This window comes from Zonotrichia albicollis, chromosome 5, assembly GCF_047830755.1.
Source record: "Zonotrichia albicollis isolate bZonAlb1 chromosome 5, bZonAlb1.hap1, whole genome shotgun sequence".
Lineage (NCBI taxonomy): Eukaryota > Metazoa > Chordata > Aves > Passeriformes > Passerellidae > Zonotrichia > Zonotrichia albicollis.
This window is the reverse complement of record NC_133823.1, coordinates 26,210,382-26,232,127: the sequence shown is the minus strand read 5'-3', so window position 1 is coordinate 26,232,127 and position 21,746 is coordinate 26,210,382. Positions and strand designations below refer to the sequence as shown.

The following is a 21,746-nucleotide window of genomic DNA, read 5'->3' as shown; positions in this document are numbered from 1 at the left end:
GATTTTGGTTTTGCTTTTTGTTTGTTTGAGGTAGTTTTTACTGTTTGGTTGAGCTTTTTTTTGTTTTGTTCTCCCCTGCACACTCAGGAAGTGTTTCAGGAAAAGCCACAAGTTCTGAACAGGGTCATTCATGATAATGATTCAGCTGCTGACTTACCTTTCAAAAGTGCCAGACCAGTTTTACCTCATTTCTTTCAGGAAAGCAATGCAATGGGACAGTAACTTCATCTCCCAAATTAACTATTGTTGGATACCCAGCTCTAGGCAATTGGCTTACTCTGTGCAAGCACTTTATTCCTGCCCTCCTACTTGTATTTCTCAAAATGCAGCATATTACTCACTTTGACTGTAGTTGCTTCCCACATATTCATTCATCTTAGTTTGTCTCACTGGATTTCTTCAACTGCATCTCATTAAACAGCCTGAATTTTTTCTTCCAGTTGCATGCTAGGCTGACTTTCAGGGAAATGAAGGTATATTTACCCCAATGAGAGGAAAACAGAATGTAGTTGCATGGTCTTAAACTTTAAGAGGCAACAAAGCTTTCTAAGCTATGAATTTTGATACTCAGAGATTAGCAATTCATCATCTTTTCAGCTGTATCCTTCTAGGACAGCACAGTTATCTAGAGAATCCCTGATAGGTTTCTTCCTAAAAGCACTGCTCCAAAAGCTGTGGTGAAGCAGCAGAGCAGTTCATGGCTCACACAACAAAGATGTCCTACCCCACGTCCCATGTCCCTGGCACACTCACGCTGCAGTTCTGCTCAGTTCACAAACCAGTCAGCTCAGCAACAGCTTCAGGAGGAATAAAGCAGAAAGGAGTAAGGCCACATCACTGCAAACTGGGAACAGAGGCTGGGGAGCCTGTGCAGCTGCCACCCTGGACAGAGAGTCCATCAGTTCTTCTGCTTCTAGAATAATTCCATGGTTTTTATTACCATAACTGCATATTTAGAGTCAGCAAGTCAGATTCTGAAGACTTAGAGACAGTCATTAATGCCGTGCTAGTTCTCCTGCAATAATGTAAAAATAATTCAATCTTACTAGCAGCAAACATGTTCAACATGTCACCAGAACCACCAGACTCCAGGTCTCATCTAATTCTGAACTGACTAAAGCAAGAGCAACATTCTCTGCCCTAGTAGCCAATGTACTCCTGGTAAGGGACATAAATTAATGAAGGAGATATAAGGAAACATTGTATGAACTGGACAAGAATTCATTAGATATTCTGAATATGACTACTAAGGCAAACATTCCTAGATTAATCTCTTTTTGCAAATAAATCAATAAAAATTCCTGATTTTTCTAAAGTAAACTTTTCACATCCTTTCCTCTGGAATTGAAAGTGTTCTGGTTTCTCAAAGATTGCTTTCCTGTTTTATTTCTCCAAAATGAAACCTTCAACTCTGGATTGAGCCAGTTCCAAGCTAAACATGACCCTTGGAGGCCAGCAGATCTTGCATCTCATCCCCCCCAGCAGCTAAGAGTAGGACTGTGCCTCTCCCTACCTGGCCAAAAAGAAAAATGATCATGGAGAAAGCAACTCCCCATCTATACTATCCCACCCTCAAAGGTCCTTGGCAAAGAGGGAACCAATTCCAAAATGCATCTACTATGGCACCAGTAAATAGACTAGCTCCCACCTTAAAATGCTCTTTGGTGTACAGCTGACATAGTTTTGAAAAGCAAAACAGACTGATAATGTTGCAGCCCTAAAGTAAGAGAAGGAGCAGGAAAGTAAGCTGTTCCTCTAAGGCATAATACTTTTCTGACTTGCTCCTGGAATGATGCCTAGCATTACTTCCTTAATCCCAGTAAAATGAAGTTTCAGTCTTGCCATTCATAAATAGCAAAAATGTATGCTGAAGTTTCTGAGGTGCTTTCAGAAGAGAAATACTTCAACTCCTTTGGCTTTTGAAAGATTTTCCCGGCATCATGACCTTCCTTAGGACTTGGAACTGAAAGATTTCCTTGGTTATAAAACCCCCTCATCTGTTCCCATAATTTATAATCCTTCATAAATTGATGAGGCTCCAGCTTTTTAATACTCTCTTTCATTCACTAAAGACATTACAACATTTCCAAAGCAGGACCTATTAGTCCACACACTTTTTGCCCAGTATCACATTGTAGCCTACTTACTCACTAGAATCACCCACAGGATGAGATTATAGCCAGAGTGGTTTGGGAGCATTTTTAAATTAGAAGGTAAGGAATTAGATCTTTAATGACTGCACTGCAACTTAAATGTTAAAGTTACTGAAATCACACGTAAAAACTTCACTATCAAAGCCTCTTTAAAAGATTCACCTTTTCCGTTCCAACTGGTTGCTCAAGGGTGTACCTGACCAATTATATCATGAGGCTGAAATGGAGGTTTCCTCTCTCCAGCACCTCCTACAACTCTAATACTCAGCTGCTGGTCTGTAGAAAGTATATTTTGCATAAGTCACTTGACAATCCACAACATTTTACAGATCAGCAATGTAATTTCAACAAACAGAGAGAACAAACTCTCAACTCAAGCAAAGCTCATTAGAATGTAAAAACAATCAGCAAAACTGATTAAATATCAGCATCTTGAGAATAGGTTGAGGGTTAGGGACTTTTTAAATTATGTTGTTACATGTCTTTTCAGTATAAGTGGGTAGCCATTAAGTGTGAACAACAGTTACAAAGTGAAAAAATGCCGTTGAACAAAATCAATATTAAGTGGTGCTTAGACCAAGTTATTTGTAGTATCCTTTTTTATATCTGAAGGATCACAAACTGCTTCAGTTTGTGATCCTTCAGATATAGCACTCAGAGACAAATTGAAATAGTGATTAACTAACACCAACAGCTCTTCAGTGAAACAAATTACTCATGTTGGTAAATTAAGTCACAGAGTAGTGCCAATCAAGTCAAAAAGTAAGAGGAATTTTATCTAGAAGAACATCTTTGGTCAAAGTTTCAATTTAATTTCAGATTAGCCTCCTTCTGTGGTAGGGTACTCACAAAAATTTCCCCTTAGCAAAAGATTCAAGCAAAAGCATTCACATATTGTCACACACTGACTCTGGGCCAGACCTACAATACAGTGACTTTCCCTTCCCCTTGAATATTATGCTCCTAACAGGAGAGAGGCAAAAACCCCATGTGTTCCACAAAGCAGTTTCTGTGCAAGCTGCAAAAAGAAAATCTTCAAATGAGACTAGTGGTCAGCTGCACACCTTTGCAATACACGAAAACAACCTTCAACAGAACAGCCTGTGTATAAAATGGACTGTAGCACTTCACTGGAAGAAAGGGGAAGCTCTCAAATTGAATGGACATAAAAAGAATACTACAATAAATCATATTGCAAACTACATGCTAGTTTCAATAAGCAATGTCCTTCAGGAATGCATTATATTTTAAATTTCACTTCCACCTTTTGTTGGTTAAGATAAGGTACAGTTTATTTTCGTTAGTAGAGCCACAAAGTAGGATGAAACAAGTATTCTGCTTAGCTTGCATTTTGCAAACTGGAGCATGCATATGGCAATGGAATCAATTACTTTACTCCCACCCAATTCCTTAATTTTAAATCTCAAGCACTGCCAGAAAATCTCATTAATCTAATCTGGATAGCAAAAAGGTTTATTCAGATTTCCTTTTCAATAATGTTATACTTACAGCGTACAAATCATTGTTTTAAAATACAACAGAAATACTCAATGTGCACTTCACAACATTGAACTTAATATGAAACAAAGGCCACAAACACTGCTTTAAAAAGCCCAACAGTACACTTGCAGTAGCTGACAGACTAGTTTTTCATTAATTCAATTCTATTTGAAGCAAACCAGAGTTTTAAAAAATTCCTGTGAATCCAGAAAGTTGAATGACAATATACTTCTGTAGCTCTGAAATACACAATATGCAGTGTCCTTAAAAAATTAAATTTACTATGTGACACACAATTTAGACACTCAGAACTTGGACCTTGCATTCTCCTCCCACTGGATAGCTCTTGCCATCTCTGTTCCTGCACAAGCAATAATTTGTGACAAATTATGGAACTCATTGTTACAGGCCAGAAGAGTTACCAAAAGCACCTGCGATTTTTAAAACAATCTTGAAAGAAAAAGACAAAACCTACTGAATTTATAAAAGGGAAAGACTACTCAATAAGACCATGGATTGGTCTGATTATATTATAATATAATACTTATACTCATCTTACTAAATAAGACCATGGGCCAGGGACACTGCCATATGCTTGGACTATGCAGGTGTTCTCCTGCCCCCTTCTGTCCCACCAATTCCTGCTCTGAGGACAGCCTAACTTCAAAACCCTCAGTGACCCCACTGCTCCATATACAACAAATCTATCAAACATTTCCATTGCTGGCTCATGAGCAAGCAGCTTGTCTGACAACAGCTACAGAAAGGTTTCTAAGATATGTTTCTGTTCACTCCAACAGATTCTAGCACTGCAAAGCCAAATCAGAATCTAATCAACATTCAGCCTTTCAATTCAATCCATTCTTGCAGGCCCATATATTAACAGTATATCTTACTCCTCTTTCATTTTATCAAAGTTTATATTTTGAAATAATAATGCATACTTTAGAACAATTTAACTAGTCCACACTAGCTTTACCTGAAAATCCTCTTTGTCTTAAAAAATATTGGGATCTAAAGAACAATGATGCACAGGAAAACATGTGTCAACTGAGAATCTGATCCCTCAAGATTTTATTCTACAATCTTATTTTGTATCAATCTTTTTCCTTCTAAGATAGCTGTCACCACAATGGTGGGCTTTTCCTCCAAATTAAATGTAAAACCACTATTTTGATAATAATCCCTTTTATTATGAAAAATATCATCACTTTTTTCCTGCTTTGCTTTTTGTGGTTTCTTTATGTCTATCATAAAATGTCTGAAATTCTAACCTCACATTAACCAAATCTCCTTTATTTAGAATGGTTACATATTCCCTTAGATTTTACAGGGACACTACCAAGGACAATTTACCCTGATTTGGCATTAAGGTGTAGCCAATTTTGGAACAATACCTACTTACCATGTTTATTTCCATGAGTCCAAAGTTAAGCAAGAGTTGTCAGACTATGATCAGAAAACCAGCGACACCTTCCCATTTCCTTGTGCCAGTGGCCTCTATCCACCATTTCACCCTGCTCACTTCCCTGCACCGTGCTTAGTTCTTCAGGGGAAAATACACACTCACCTAATTAAACTCAAGACACAAGCAATGACAAGTAAATCAAGATGGTTGGACAAAACATTCTTTATGATATACCCAGGAACTTTACTCACATTGTGTGATACATAGAAGTTTTTTCCTTGTTTATCTTGAGCTGAGAAAGAAAAAAACACTTCATGCATTATGAAAGCATGTGTACATCTTTATATTCTGTGAATTGCCAGGTGGATGTGTCCTTTACAGACCTCTCCCTCAGCACCACAGGGAAAGCAAATTTGTATGCTAGGGTATAGTGATGAAAGATTAGAAATCAGAACCACTTAAATTATTTATAGAACATCACTGATTCCTCAAGAAGGCCATGTGAAGTAGCCTGCAACTGGCCCAAGGAATCCTATGAAAGAGTAAAGTCATGTAATAGCTATTTTCTATTAATATTAGCATTTTGAGAAATTCAAGGCAGTTTAAAAATTACCTACATCAGTAAAATAGGATCTTCCTCTATGAGTCATTTCTTTCAGTAACCAAGTTTTTATTGGCTTGCTCCTAAGATGAAACTCACTGCTGAATGAAAAAGATATTTTCCTCCCCACAAGTATGAGTCTTCACAATTTTTGTAATGAAAAAAACCTCAAAACTCTACAAACTGAAACCAGGAGAAAAAAAAAAGCAATAAATAAACTACAAACTAACAATCAACCCCCACACCACAACTCAGGAAAACTACAGCTCAAAGGAAGCATGATCCTAAGGTACTCCATAAAATACAATTTTTTTACTTTCTGTCTTTTATCATTCTGAAATTCCAACTTGAATCTATTAAAGTCTTACTTAGAAAAGTTTAATTGAAAACAAAAAAATATGGGAACATATTTGTTCCAGATGCATTAATATTTTCCAATAAAAAACACTAAGTATTTAATACAGCTGGGACTAGAATTGGTAATCACAGATATTTAACAATCTTAGACTGGATACTAAAGCTCTTGTGTGAAGGAATTAGGGGTTTTTTTAATTACTGCTGTTAGGAATCCAAACATATTAGTAAAATTGAGGAGTTCCACAAACACAGAATAGGAAGAAATGAGAGGAGGACTCCCTATTATTGTGTTGGTTCAAGTCACTTCCTGCCATCAGTGACACTGCCTTTCCATTAACATAACTAGATTTTAAGTCAGGGAAAAAACAAACAAAGATTTACACTGCTAGAAATAAAGTTATAGAGTAAGACCAGACTCTAGTTTAAATTAACAATTGTTGTTACTTAGTTTTCTCTCTGGAGAAGGAAATAGACTTGTCTTTATTGAGCAAGATATTATATTTATTGCTACAAACCACCTGAAGAACTCTTACCTACAGCAACTGATTGACAAATGGTCACTTTGGCAACCAAAGCTGCGTCCATACAGCCACAGAATCTTGGATCAGCTGCAGGTCAGTTCATGTAAAAGCTTATACTCAATACATTTTGAATAAGGTGCCATTAGTCTTGGGAATATGTCAAACATCCTGCTAGATGAGCTTTTAGACAAGGCTTGATATTCCAAAGCAATCTAATGATCTGGGTTTAATAAAACAGGTTTGCAACACTGTCAGTTGCCAATTTATTCAGAGAGAGGAAACAACAACAAACTGAATGTTTGGCAAGCATGACACTATCTACCACCCCTCAGTTTCCTGAAGATACTTTGATATGATACTCTGGGAGCTTTTATGAGCTATTACAGAGAAAGCAGACAGCTCCTTAATCCTTACAGAGCAGCACAAGTTAGGATGAGAAGAACAAGATCCTTGTTTCCCATGACAAAAAAGTCTCTCATCAGCACCAAGAATTGCAACAAACAGCACCAAAAAAGAGGTGGAAGCACTACAGGGAGGATAAAACCAGACACATGCTACATGAAAAGCTGCTGAGAGATGGTGTTCATTTTCATAAAGCAAGTGTTTGGTGGTTCAGAAATAACAAACAAGGCACAAGGGTTTACCAGAAAGTTAATACTGAATTATAATCTAACAGCTATTTGTACTTTTTTCTAATCAATTTGAAAGAAAACCTAGGTATATAAAAACCAGGAACTAGTGGTTATTATGAAGTATCATTTCATATTTCTTCCCCTTTCTAATGTTGTTTGACTGGTATAAATGTTCCACCTGATACAACAAATACAGTTTGGGAAACCAAACACACTGTAAGGTTTCCTGTGATTTCAAGCTTGTCTGTACTAATCCCAGTCTCATTTCACACCCACACATCAGGCTCCCTCCCTAGCTAGCTTGGGCTTCTCTTCTGTACATAGCTTCCTTATGACAATCTTGCAATTAACACCCACATCTCCTCCCTAAGTGATGCCAACTCTTCTATGAAACATTCAGTCTATGAAACCCACACCCTCTTTCATGCCCTTTCATCTGGCCCTTTTGCAAACTGGGAATGAGCATCTCTTGGGGAGGTGACTCATAAGGGTTCAGTCCTTTTCACATTGTAAAAGAGCTTATCTAATAAAACACAGCACATGTACAATGTTGCATCAAGAGCCAAATGATATTCATGCTTGTAGATCAGGCTGGGGAAAAGACTAATCTGAATTTCCATCTGTCAGCTAACTAGTTTCACTGCAGAGTAAGATAAAGGTGATCCAACAACAAGTCAAATCTAGGACCTCTGTCTCTTATTCAGCTTTTGTTGTAAAAGGTTTTCTAAAGTTTCTGTGCTCAATTTTTAAGCTCAGATAGAGAATATTAGTCTTTCCTCCTTCAACTCTTTTTGTATCCTACATTGTACGCACTGGAGTCAGGAGGAAAAAAGAAAACATACATTCTTCAGATGACAAGCATTTAAATTATTTCATATCCTGTAAGCCAAATAATGTAGCAATATTCTGAAACAAACAAACAAAAAAAAAAAGAGGAGTCTTGCCAACTCAAGAAAATCCTGCTGTACAGGCTGTTGGGTTCTCATCAATGTGCCAAGGTAACCTACCTCTGACTTACAGGGCATGCAAGCCACAATAAATTTATTGTTCTCCAGAAGTTACAGGGCACCAAAAGAAAGCTAAAGCACCTTTGATAATTGCTGTATATTCATTTCACATGTAAGCAATTATTGTGATTGCCACAGGAATATTGCACAATAGTTACACTGTACAGGTGTGAACACAAACAGAAGTGGAACATGAAACATTGACAGAATGCTCCAGAGCCCAGGGTGCCTAAAAGCAGCTGCTGAGTGCTACTGGAGACTCCACCAGGCATCTGAAATCAGACTGAAGTCTCCAGCTCATTTTTCATAGGATGGGTGTCCATACCACAAAAAATGATTGTGACACCCAGCACTCCAAACAGCAAGCTCATGGCTCAGTGAACAGACTTCTGTTCTGAGCTACCTGTTACACACACAGACACACACTTATCTTACCTGCAATTAAAGCATGTCAACAGGTCAGCAAGGAAAAATTGGCTCTGGCAGTTCTTTCATTTGATGAAGAATCTAGACTTAAACTTTCTTCAGATTTCAGCAGCATTCAGCTTTCCACTACACACAAGGAAAGGCAGAGAAAGTAGAAAAGTAAAAATTATCATTCTCCATTAACAGAAATCTGGCAGTTTAAAAACTGAGAAGGAAAAAATCTCCATCTTAAAGAAAACAAGATAATAAACTCTCAAATACCCAGGAGTAGTAGTAACAGAGCATGTTTCACATCACAAGACACATCCACACAGACAAGGTCAGAGCTTCCAGGCTTTTCACCAATACATAGTGAGAAGCCCTTGAAAACACCAAGGGCATCATCAGCTAAGAGTCCACAGCACTGCAGAAGCAATCCATATTTGCCTTCCTTGCTGCCTTCTGTTCACTGCTGCAACTGAAAAACATTTCCATCCATGCTGCAACCCAAAAACAATCATGCATAACACACTGAATAAATCTGAAGCAATTAAGAAACTGTTCTGGCTAAAAAGTAACCACTGGGAAAAAAAAAAAAATACAGAAGTAGAAAAAAGTGGTATTACACTGAATAGTAAAGCTGGCTACACTGCCAAAAAACTGATTACAGAACTCACTTTTCAGACAAGAAATGCATCATAACAGCATCTTGTTGAACAAGCCAAACACATGCAAGGGAGAAGGAGAAACCCACACCTTTCTGTCAACACTGAAGTAATTAATATAAATTTATATTTGACATGTAACAAGGCTGCACACATACAGAAAAATGCAAGTATGAAAAGCGTGTCTATTCATTTACACAGTGCTTAGCATTCAAAATTGATTTTACAGACATCCTGCTAACCTGCCTGACAGAAATTCCTCCAGACTACACAAATTAATTCAAAATAAGGAGACTGTCATTTTTCTGTGTCTTATAAGCAGGGAGGTAAAACTCTGAAAGTTCTCAGTATGCTGAAAGGAATCCTGCAAAAATTTAGAAAGTATATACATCAAGGCAAAAATATTTTTTTATAAACGTAATTTTTAACCAAGAACTCATAGTTTAAAACAGGTTCTTAAACAGCTTTCCCATCAGGGGAGCATGAACAAAACAGCCAAAAATTACAGCCTTATGGGAAGACTCTGTTTTTATATTGCAAATATAATATGGTTTCAATACATGCAAGACTACTGACCCCTTGCCATTTCATGCTCCTGAATTTCAGGGATGATTATATCAGGTTCCTCCACAGATGTAACCAAAAATTTCATGAAGAGACTTTTAGCATAATTTTCCCCCTCAACTACAACAAAGAGGTAGCCCTAAAAATTAGCCAGTTTCCAAGTGAAATGGTAACAGGGTCAATCTCTCAATCCTCCAGATCATCTCTAAAACATTTCCTGTAGTAAAATACTGTTCACAAAATTCTACCTCACTAACCCTGCTATTTTTAATATATTTTCTTACTACTCAAAATCATTACAAGTGAGGGCTCTAAAGGAAGAAGATTTCTCCATAATTTGTAATTAATAGTAACTTTTCTCCTGTTTGCTTCATACATTCATCGCATCTGGTCATAAAAACAAGGTTCCAAGTTTAATTTGTTGAACACATTCTCCCTATTTTTGTTTTGCTGTATCATTTATCTGGGTAAATTTCCAAGTGGAGCCTATAATTATGTTCTTGACCAGATTGTCTTTTAGATTAAACAATTATTTTTTCCTTTGAATGATCTTTAAATTGCAGCATAGCTTAAAACTATTGACATACACATAACAAAATAGGTATAGTCTAAATGACATCCTCATGTTTGAGGTTTTCAAGTTGATCAGCCTGGTATTTTTATTTCCTTTTACTACACATGAAATAATCCATCAGAAGGAACAGAAAAGAAGAACGGAGAAAAAAATAAAAGAGAAATTTCCCCTACCCAGAGTCCAAACTGAAGCCCTAAAGGTAACCCACAGCCTCTATAGAAATAACTCTTTCCAGCACATGTTGGAAAGGAGTATGCAGTAATCATCTGTGGAGGGGCTTGAAGTAAACAGAATTAAGAGGACATTGGGGGAGGGCAAAACCTCTCAGCAGATTTGTTTTAAAAGATTCCAGCATGCATCTATCTAAACATCACCTTTTATCTAGAACCACAAGCCTGAAATTGAAAATTGGTACAAGAGACTGAAACCAGAGCCAATGAAGAACGTGAAGAACATTTCCAACGTGGCTAGTGCATGATCTCAAATATATGCTTAATAAAAAATTACACAGTGGTGGCAATATTATCCAAACTTATTCAGTGATTCAGCTTCAAAGTCCTGCAAGACTGACTCAATGAATCTTTGTTACTACTACCAAGGCAGTAAAGAAAATCACAAAGGTCTGTTCTTTTGTAGGCTACAGAAGTTCTTTTGTAGTCTACGAAAATTTCTCTATGATATGCAGTTAATGTGCAGGTTTTAGAGAGAAGGTATTCAGAACATGGAACGATGCCCTGAACCAACATATGTAAAAAAATATGAATCTGAAACCTTAGCACCAAGCTATGGAAGATGTCCAGAATCTAAGTACCTTTAGCTTCCCAAATAATTTGGGAAAAAAACACCCACATAAAACCAAACCCACACAGACACCCCTTAGGTTAAAGTGCAAAAGAAAACTCAGTCTACTGTATGAAAGAACAAAAATTGGAATAATTCAGGAAGTTCCAATTTTGAATCATCCTTTTTAATATTATTTTTAAAAGCTGTAATTAAATTAAAGAAGCATGGTGATAATTGAACTGAGAGCTTCCTGTAGTTGTGGCCCAGGAGAGTCATATTAATCACACAGTATCACCAGTTTAGTATTGCCAGATAGGAAATAATACATCCTTATCTCCAGGGAGCACTGACACTGCGATCTCTTTGCAGGCACTGACAAACCACTTCTGCCAAGCACACTCTTGCCTTATGTAACATTCTTGGAAGAGCAAATATTTTGCTTTTGCATCAAATACACAGCTTTTTAAAAGCAGGCAACCAGGTAAAAAATAATACACATCTGCATTCTGTATCCTGGGTGGTAAGGAAGGGGAACAGAGGGAGCAAGAGGAGATTAAAAAGGTTCTGCCTTCTCATTTCTGAAAACTGACACAGGTGAGGAAAACATAAAATGGTAGAAGAGCTGCTCAAAAACTTTGAACCAGACACAAAAATGTTTTATTTTATCTAATATTTTCTATCTCATGTGATTTATATGAATTTTATATATTTTCTGGATCACAGTATTCATACAAACCATATGATTCATAATTATAGGAATATAAGAAAAAATATATATCTCAGCTCACAATGCTTCAATAGCCTGAAATTGTCCTAAAATGAGAGTGGTGAGGCGTGCATATTAAAAAGCTTTAGAGCATAATCAATTCTTAGTAGTACCCTTCATGAATTAGGAACCTCTACTTTGTATTTTGAGATCACCAAATCATAACAGACAGCAGTTTTCAATGTTTCCTCAGTCCATAACAGAGCAGACTTTCTTTTAACAGGCAAGTTACCAGGACACTCTCAGAATGGCAAAACCCTTTTCAAGGATTTACACATTCTCTCTGTCTCCCTCTGTTTTGTTTTTTTTTAACACAATTAATTTTGAGCTCAGGGTTATACTGCATTTTATTTGAGAGGAAAGTTGTCCTTAGAGACTGTATTGCATCCCATGCATCTTAACCTACACCACTACCCAAGCTGGATATTATGAAAGATGCATAGCTTTGTGGTTTGGGAAATTCAAATTGCTTTCCTTATCTTTCCCCTTCATGTGAAAGCCCAAGAAAATAATCCTAGAAGCCATAGTCCACAGATCTATGAATCAATACAAATACCCCCAGTACCAACAGATACCATTCAAAACAGCAGATGGAGTTTAAAATATTAAGAAGGAAGCATGTTCCGGTTTCATACATGCATGAATTAAGGTAACAAACACATCCTAGAGGTGATACTCCTGGGAAATCTCCCTCTGTGAGTAACAAACCAGAAAACTTCTAAACTGCTAATTTTACATGAAAATGGGCCTATTTGCTTTTGATTTAAAGATCAGTTGACACTGCAAGGCTTCCTCAAATCCTTGTATTCCTTCTGCTATTCACAGTTGTGCTAAATAACATGCAGCTGAAATTAAACCCCTTGTTTAATGTCACTGTTGTTATCCCTATCATTTGGACAAGAAATATCATGCAGTGAAGAAGCCTTTCTGCTTTGGACTGTTACTGGGCAAACAATTAAAGAAAAAGAATTAGTGTATTCACATAAACACAGGCTACGAGGGCAGCACAATAGAGGGTTGTTAACAACATAAAGCAGGTTACATGAAAGAGTTTTCCAAATTTTCACTAGCACAAGCTGATTAAGTCTGCGTGGCAGAGAGCAGACTCACACAGGTCTGGAAGCAGTAAAACCCTAGTGGCTTGGATGCAACACCACACAAATATGAAAAACTGTTTTCAAAGCTAATCCAGGCATCTTCACACCACACTTCCTTGCACTCCCTGTTCTAGGATTTGCTCCTGCAGAGCCAGGGTGGGTACAGCCATGCCCACAGTCACTTTTTCGTGTTGTTATCTCTGACAGGGAGTTCTAGCTACTTTTCAACAGCCACAGCACTGCAAAGCCTCCCTCATCTACTCCATGCAGGTGAAAAGGAAAAAAAAAACAACAGAGAAAGAGGCAGAATGTTTTGATATCTTCTAGATCCTCCCTGTCAGTTGAAATATAAGAGTAGAGGTACTGCAGTGAATTCTCAGTACTGTGCTCTCCCTGGATTTTACACATCATGCTGCACCACAGTAACCATCTCCGTTTTGTACTCAAAGGATGAAAAAAACCACCTCAAAGTCATCTTGTCCTTCCCCCTGTGCCATGGTAACACACATCATGTTTCTGTCACAACTCACAGCTGCTTTCATTACCTGTTCTTAAAATCATACACAACTTTTTCTGATAATATATTCCAATGTAATTCAGTCTTACCAAGCAAGGAAAGAAAACAGATCACTGCAAAAAACACATTTATCTCATACACTTAGACAAACCCTCACTTTCTCATTTCTCCACTGTCTTCTTCACTTCTTTGAAGCTAAAATAACAGTTTATTCAGTCATTCCTACAGACATCCAGGTATCCTTACTGCTCTTCTCCAGACTCCTTCCAATGGGTTCATATTCCCTTCTTTTTTTCTTTTTAAACTATTTTTAAATTAATTCCATCTTCAAAACATGACACTACATCAATATTGGCTGGAAAGATTACTTCATTTGACTTGTAGAACATATTTCCATTTACACATATGTGGTGCAGACACAGGATCCCACAGCAAGAACTGGAAAGGTCCTTAAGGTCAACTGAAACAAGCCTCAGAGAGAAGCATTTGGTCCTTCCAGCCTTCTCCGACTGCTCCCACCACACAGGAGGCAGAAATTACTTTAAAGAAGCCTTGCTGTGTTTGAAAAAAGGAACTGTGTTATGGGGGTTTGCAATACAAACTTCAGTCCCAACCTGCTTTATTTAAGAACCAGCTTTATTTAAGAAAACCTTCTAAGAGCAGAATTCAATCATTTTGATTGAAGATATTATTTAATTTTACAATTCTATAACAATGTTGACTCCTGTTATTCTTCTTGTCTACTAAAATATATAATCCTTCCTGTATATATCTAAAATAATCTCACACCCCTAAACAAGAACACTATCTCATTAGTCCGTTTCTGGGGAAAACCATGTTTTTCAAGTAGTTTAGCACTTGCCCACAGTCAATTCTTTAATAAGAATGAAATTTTGACAGTTTCTATAATAGAGTCAAGCTACCAGACACCTACTGCTCCTCTTCTGTTAGCATTTTGGAAAGAGAAATTCTATTAATCTAATGGTTTAATCTTAAAAATAAAATCATATGGGCTACCGCTTATTTCATTGTAATCTTCTACTGCTTTGGGAGGGTTTCATTTCCAAGAAAACTACTAGAACAGATAAACAACTGCTTCTACTTGCCCCTTGGCCCTGACACCTGTACAGACAGACACTGCAATCCCCCTGCTCAGTGGCACAGCAGTACACATACCCTCCCTGAGTTAAGTAACTGCAGCAGCTCAAGGATTACATCAGCCAGCCCTTACTCTTTCAACAGCGTTTTTGTAAACCTTCAAACTTAAACTTCCCTAACTGCTCTAAAACTCACTCTTTCCTCACACCAGCTTAGGGTTTTAGCACTTGCCTTGGACATCATGTTCCCCTCCAAGTCCTAGTATCTTTTATTGGACCTGAGGTGAAGAAACAAACAAAAAAAGACCTCAGCCTGCTTTGCATTATCTGTCCACAGCTCCACTAGTCAAACAGGAGCAAACCTCCTCTGACTTTCTTTTTGCTACCTTTCTATTTCTATAACGATTTCTCATTATTCTTTTTGAGTTAGCCATTCTGAATTTTTAATTATATGTATGTGTGCTTTATTTTTGCACTTGTCCTTGGCAATCCAGCTGGGAATTCCTTTCCCTCCTTGCATTTGACGTTGAAGGGCTCACTAGTAGCCAAGCCAGCCTTTCCCTACTTTTTGTATTTTCCCCTGTGGAAGAATAGTTTCAATTTCTGCATTAGCATATGCCACAGATTCCAATATTCCTGCTTCTGAATAAATCATATTTTTATCTCAGAATATTTCAATGTACTTTGAATTATAACTGATTAGACCACATTGTCTCCTGACACCAAGCCCAATGCCAAGTGCTCCTGAAACGTTGCTGTTGACTTGATGCCTCTTTTAAATCTGAACCGTTGTTACTTTAAATGTTTGCAAAACAAATGCACACTAGGAAGAGGATATGCCTTGCTGCCAATACAACAAAATTTTATCCCGCTCACTTGCTACTACTTTAAAATCAAACAGTAATGTTTCAGCTAATGAATGTAAGTTGCTAAAAACAGTACTGGCAAAAGATACAATTTGCAAATAAGCATGCATTATAAATGCAGTCTTTGCTAAACCCCCTTAGTTGTTGCTCTCTGAACATTTTTTTCAAACAATAAAGGTTCTCGTGAGAAGAAAAAAAAGTTCTCCAAGTTCAAGGATTCCACTGGCATCAAAGCAAAACAAACCCAGACCCTAACTAGCTGATGGAAATTTTTCAAAAGAATCTCAATACTATTGTGTGTTCTGCTTTATCAACATCAGCAAGTCAGGAACCCATAAGCACTGGGCTGACAAACAACACCCCTGTAAAAATCATGCCAGCAAAATATGCTGAAAGCAGATGCAAGCACTGACAGTCATAAAAATCTCTGTGTTACCTGGCAGCAAGTTCAAGGAAATATCTTACAGTGTTGTTCACACTACTGGGACCAAAATATTAAGAACAGAATCATTGCAAAGGCAAATCAGTTTCTGTCCTCCATGCTTTTCCTCCACTCAAAACGTACTCTCACTTCACAGGCTTCTCATCCTATGAATATGTTTCAAGAAGCTGATAAAGAACTTTCTAATTGTTTACCTGAAACCGCTCCAAGCAGGCAAGCATAATTAATCTTAATGCAAGTCAGCAATTCAGAAAGGAAATTATCCTGTTACACCTATTGCTGACTATGTGTTCTTATGTGTTCTCTGCTTCTGTGTACTGAATGGAAAAATGGCCAATTTAAAGGAAAAAAGAAAAAAAAAAAAAAAGAAAAAAAATTCACAATCCATACCAAAGGCATTTCAAGGACATTGGGTGATTTGAGAACAACATCAGAGCCAAAATAAAAAGGAGCAACACACACTTTTCTGAAGATTTTTATGGTTTGCAGCAAAAGTTTTGGCTGCTTAGCACCTGTTGTCACTTTACCTTGGTAAATTCTAATTCCACTCACAGAGAGGAACAGAGCCCTCACTTCCAAAACAAATCCACATTATATGTTGTGGCTGGGGGCATGCACTTCTTGCAAAGTCCAGCACTGGGAATCAATGAGTTCCTCAAAAGTGGAGATAAACTTTTGACCACCACAGGTTTTCTTACAGGAATATGGAATTTATAACACTGAACTGAAACACATTAATGGCACGAGTGAAGTGTAAAAATGCCACGAACTTGCCAAGAGGAAGCAGCACAGTTCTGTTTACTAACAACCATGGGTCCAGTGCAGCAACTTACTGATGTTCCGCCTTCAACTTATAATTATGAAAGGCTTACCTCCCCACTCAGGCTTCCTTCTTCCCTGGATGTTTAAGGCATACATGTTTACAGAAGCACTACTCAGGATCGTGCCAGTGCAGTGATGAAGCAGAAAACCAAGTTCTCTCTCCCTCTCAGGTCTGCTGTGTTAGGGCAGGAGCCTGCCACAGCAGGATGAGTTAATTCACTAACAACCCATGCTACTTCTTGGGCTTGGCTGCACAACAGCAACTTTTTAACCACAGCTCTCTGATTAGTGTGTAAAAAACCTAAACATCTGAAAATTATTTTGTTATTAAAATTATATTAACTGTTAATTGTTAATAAAATTAACTCAAAAGTATAATATTCTCTCCTGCTCAGCGGTATCTGAGGTTTTACAAAAGATTTTGTGAATGCAAGTGGGATTGATTCTTCAGCAGTTTAACTCTCCAACTGTTAGCCAACAGCTAAATTTAAGTTACAATCCAAAGGTTTACTGAAATATAAAGACTGTCAATACTTTAAGACTTTGATTTGTTTCACATGCTGTACGAAATCCTTCCAACTGTGAGCTTGTTCAAGGCCGTCATTTGATCAGTTCTGCAGGCAAACTCCACTTGTATTGCTAGAACGGTCTTTCTATATAAAAACTTTCACAGAAAGAAATCCTACCCTTCACCAATATACAATCCAGGCAACTTGCAAAAATGAGCTAGAATCAGAAGGATAATGAGCACAATTGTCTTTCAGTATTAGTTACTGACACAAAGAATCTAGAGTGTTTTCATTACCCCACAGCTTTCCTGTCTTTAAAAGAAAAAAAAAAAAGAAAAGAAAAATACAAGTTCTTCTAAGGCATGCAAATGTTTAAATAAACAAAACCGTGTCTGTCATATGCTTGGAGACTACAGTAGTGGCAGAAAGGGAGAAAACATTTGTCTGTGCTTCTAAAGCTAAATGGCAAAAATTACATTATAAGAATTTGCCTCATACTTTTAGCACTAATCTAGCTGTGCTATGTATGCTCTCATACAAAAAGTAGGTAATACCACGCTCATTATGTCTAGATCAGAATTAACTGTCATGGTCTAACTTTACTGTATGCATAGGCAATTCAGTATTGCATCAAAAATTGACCTTTTTTAAAGGAAAGGAAAAAGATAAAGAAGTCATTGATTTCCCAATAACTCACCACCCATGGCAAGCCACCACAGTCACAAATAGAATAAATTTCAGGACAGATTTTCCAACTGCTAGGAGAAGTTGCTGCATTTGGTTCAAGGATAATCTGAGTCAAAGTTTCAACTATATACTGGGCCTCCTGCATACAGATAGCTATGACTGTGTCATGTTTCCAAACTTTCCTCTGCAAATTAAATGTAATCTCACTTCATAGCATAGGTAACACATTCTCAGATTATGTCCTCACATGCTTTGAGCATGTATCACCACTCTCAGAAGCTCTTATCTCACCTGCTCTGTTTCAATTCCACATGGAATTGCCTCACCTGGACATGCCCTTCAGGATCACCTTAGAGAATAATTTTTTGGCCACATGGTTTAACATGCAAAGCATTCTTGTCATACCATCACTGAATCCTCAACTGAGAGACACCTACCTTACTAATAGCAAGTCATGATCAATGCCTACAACAGAAAGTAAAGGAAGATTGAGCCCCAAAGTTCCTCAGTGTTCATAATGCTAACTTCAGCTGCTGCATGCTTCCTTACCATCACAGCACTTCCACACAGCATTTCCACACTTCCACAGTTAAAGCTGACTCCTTAAAGTGCACTGGTGTGTGTACACATGTGTTACAATGGAGTGATACCAAGCCAGAGGCACTTACTGTACACATTCGAAGTGCATTCAAAACTGTTCTTTCAATTCACTAGAACCACAGAACTATTAAGGCTGGCAAAGACCTTCAAGATCAGTAAGTGCAACCTGCGACTGAACACCACCATGTCAATTAAACCACTGCACCAAGCCACATCCAGTCATTTCTGGAACACTCCCAGGGAGGGTGACTCCACCCCTTCCCTGGGCAGCCCATGCCAATGCTTAACAACCTCTTCAGTGAGGGAAATATTCCTAATGTCCAGCCTGAATCTCCCCTGGCACAGCTTGAGGCAATCCTCTGTTGTTGCTTGCCTGGAAGAAGAGACCAACACCCACCAGGTTTTCAAGCTTTTGTAGAGAGTGGTAAGGTCTCCCTTGAGCCTCCTTTTCTCCAGGCTACACATCTCCACATCCCTCAGCCACCCCTCACAGGAGTCACTCTCTAAACTCTTCACCAGCTTCTCTGTCCTTCTCTGGACATGTTCCAGAATCTCAACATCCTTTTTATGAGGGGCCCTGAACTGGACTGAGCACCTGAGGTGCAACCTCAGCAACTTGACCCAGGTCTAATTGACCTGCTACCCATGACACAATGAAGTCCTAGCTCTACTTTCCAAATAAATAAGATTAGGAATAGGCACTGTTTCTTGTAAGCTGTTTGCATGAGGTTTTAAAACTACAGATATTCTTACAGAGCACCCATACCAGCATCTACTTGCAAGTCTTTATTTGGCCACTATATTGCCAAAAGGACTGAAAAAAATCAGAATTTCTAGGTCACTCATACCCCAACTTTTGACTAGTGCAGACCTTTGTAGTCTCTTCTGGAAGCACCCCAAGGTTGTTTGTCTTTACTCATTACCATAAGAACATTAGAAGTGCAACCATAACACACCAAAAGTATAGGCATCTGCTGTTGTGCACTGCAGTACCTGAGAAACAACCAAAAGCACTGTTCTGCTGGGAGCCTTCCTTGGTGCCCTCTGTCCTGGTGCTCATTCTGACACAGATACAGCACATGACCCTTCTGTTGAGGTGGCCGCTATTTAGCATGAAACTGGCCTATCCCATTAGGCTGAGAAGAGACCACAGGTAAGGTAACAACACCAAGCCGGCTTGTCTGAGTAAAAGAGTCTGAGAGCTTGTCTGTAAACCAAAATATAGCTATAAAATTGTTACCAAAAAGGATTACTGGAACAAGAGGTCAAAAAAGCCTTGTTCTCAGCAGCACATAAACACCACAAACATACCAACTACACTAAATATGCCATGGGAGAAAGAGAGGGAGGGAGAGAGAACACATCTTTCTCATGTCTGAGGGAAACTACTGCTCACAGTAACATCAGATCAGGATGTGGAGAACTGCATCTTTAAGAAGTGAAGTATGCTACTCAAATATTATAGAGCTAAACAAGATTCCCATCAGGCTAATTAAAACTTGGAGATTTTTTCAATGAAACCCTCTGCAGGCATCAAAAGGCAGCATCTATATATAATAAATAAAGATATGCAAGGGAGGAACAGCAGCACTTGTGGATAAGTTCTTTGTTAAAAAGAAGTCTTAAAACGATGTATATCAAAGTAATCTTAATAATCCTTCAATGTACAGTTTAACAGAGAAACTGATGCTTCAGATGGTACTGAGAGTCTGTAAATCTGAAGACTTAAGCTTGACAGGCATCAATGCATCATTATAATCTTTTTGAAGAGAAAACATAGCTATAGATTTCCAAAACTCAGTTTCATGCCAGGATCAAATAAAACCACATTAGCAGCAGTTTCTCCAATTTTGCTTCTCTTGGCTTCAGATTCTATGAAGGTTTGTATCCCATTTAGAGGAATAAAACCCCAAAATTAAAACAAGAAAAACAACTCAAAGCCAAAACCCTTACAGAGTAAAATCCAGTTTTTACCAGCACCACCATATAATTTAGACACAGTACAGTTTAAAGAAGAAAAAAAGGAAACTATGTACATAAAGCTAAGTTTCTTCCACGGGCTTTGTCCACACATTTTTCATCAATCTAATAGAATTCACTTCTTTTTCAAAGCACATACTGTCAGTCACCATGGGTCAATAAACAGACTAAAACAGCTGTTAGTGGAAGTCAATTGAAAACATTTGTTTTGATTGAGACAGATCAGAGGAAAAGGCATCTGGATGTTCCACAAGTTTCACCACTGCCATCCTCACATCAATATCTCACTGGTACAATCTTGCCCTCTACAATTTTCTCTCTTTCCTTTCTCCCTTTGTTCATTAAAGCAGAGCCAGAGAGAAAGAAACAAATTACAGCATCAGGTCCTAATTCTTAGATTAGTTTCAGATCAGGTGGACTCTTGTACACACATACTCCAGCAGAAGTAAAGTGGCACAGGTAAGGTGAAAACTGTCATTTGACATCACTCCTTTAGGTATTACAAACCCTTCCAATCAACATTTTTTCTAAAAGGTTTACTTCTAGAAATTATGATATAAAACCAGCACAGGGCAGAGACATGGATCTACATTGCATGACCTAACACTACTACCTCATTGGTGTATGAGAGATCTCTATGAATGGATAATTTATTATCACTGCCTTTTCTCTCTGAAAATGAAAACAAAACTAAGACCTTGTGCTTCCCCACTAAGATGAGGCCCTAAATCCTTCTTACTGCTATATGGGAGAATAAAAACACTGTTGTACTAAAGGAAAACGTAACTATAAACGCTTGCACAACATCAGTTTCACATTGATCAACAGAAAACAACCTGGGCAGAGAGGGCACCGGCAGATTCTGAAGTCACATTCAGTTCAATCACAAGTAATATGGTGGCATACAAAATCACACAATCAGTTTTATGCATTTTTTTCTTCTTACTGTCATTGTATGAGATATGTTAATACTAATCACAAAACCAATCAAACAGCCCAGGGAAGAGAAAAGTCAGACTGAAATAAAAATCTCCAAATACCATGAAGTATGCCTTAGCCTTTCTCAGTTACTAGAAGCCACAAATCCCAACCTGGCAAACTCCTATACTGGCAGGCTGGCCTTACACACCACGTCCCAGCAGACAGTGGCACCTGCCAGCACCTATGTATTTGTCCACGTGGAGCAATTCAAT

The 21,746-nt window shown here is 38.0% G+C and overlaps 1 protein-coding gene across 11 annotated transcripts in view; it reads right to left on the bottom strand.

The window, feature by feature from the left end:
- The window catches only part of FHIP1A (FHF complex subunit HOOK interacting protein 1A), a 92,926-nt gene that overhangs the window by 70,137 nt on the left and 1,043 nt on the right, over positions 1-21,746 (bottom strand). For 7 of the 11 annotated variants that reach the window (XM_074541129.1, XM_074541130.1, XM_074541134.1 and 4 more), the window contains one exon: positions 8,615-8,731. The exons of the other annotated variants lie outside the window; for them this stretch is intronic. The gene's annotated coding sequence lies outside the window, so the exon portion shown is untranslated. The remainder of the gene's footprint in view (positions 1-8,614; positions 8,732-21,746) is intronic. 11 annotated transcript variants of the gene reach the window in all.